Consider the following 600-nt stretch of genomic DNA (forward strand, 5'->3'; position numbering starts at 1 on the left):
TATTCTCAAACTTTTTTGTAAGAGCATCCAGTTTTGCAGCCAATAAAGTCACTGCATTAACATCAAATTTTTCTAATGCTTTTGTCGTTGGGTTCATACAAGAATAGCCACCACTTCTTTCATTAGCCCATTGATGGTGGTTTTGTGCTACACTCTCAATTATCTCCTCGGCTTCATCCAAACTCTTGTTCATAAGTGCCCCTCCAGCAGCTGAATCAAGGGACACTTTTGTATGATAGTTGATGTCGTTATAAAATGTATGTAGTACTAACCACCTTTCTAAACCATGATGTGGGCATTGTCTGAGCATACTATTGTATTTATCCTAAGCTTCAAATAAAGATTCAAAATCCGCTTGCTTGAAACTTGTAATAAGATTCCTCATATGAGCCGTTTTACTTGGAGGATAGAATTTATTAAGGAATTGTTGCTCACATTGTTCCCATGTGGTGATGCTATTTGGAGCCAAAGAGTTTAACCATTGTTTGGCTCTATCTCTCAAGGAAAACCCAAATAATAGTAGGTGCACTGCCTCTGAAGAACACCATTCAATTTCATTGTGCCGCATATTTCGTAGAAGACTTCTAAATGTTGATTTAG

General features: G+C 37.3%; 1 non-coding gene across 1 annotated transcript; it reads left to right on the forward strand.

The window, feature by feature from the left end:
- Positions 1-281: 281 nt before the first annotated feature.
- On the forward strand, positions 282-387 carry LOC122044717. Its single transcript, XR_006129733.1, has one exon. It is a non-coding gene; the product is annotated as a small nucleolar RNA R71 (small nucleolar RNA).
- The last annotated feature ends 213 nt before the right edge of the window (positions 388-600 follow it).

The sequence above is a fragment of the Zingiber officinale genome, chromosome 2A (genome assembly GCF_018446385.1).
Source record: "Zingiber officinale cultivar Zhangliang chromosome 2A, Zo_v1.1, whole genome shotgun sequence".
Taxonomy (NCBI): domain Eukaryota; kingdom Viridiplantae; phylum Streptophyta; class Magnoliopsida; order Zingiberales; family Zingiberaceae; genus Zingiber; species Zingiber officinale.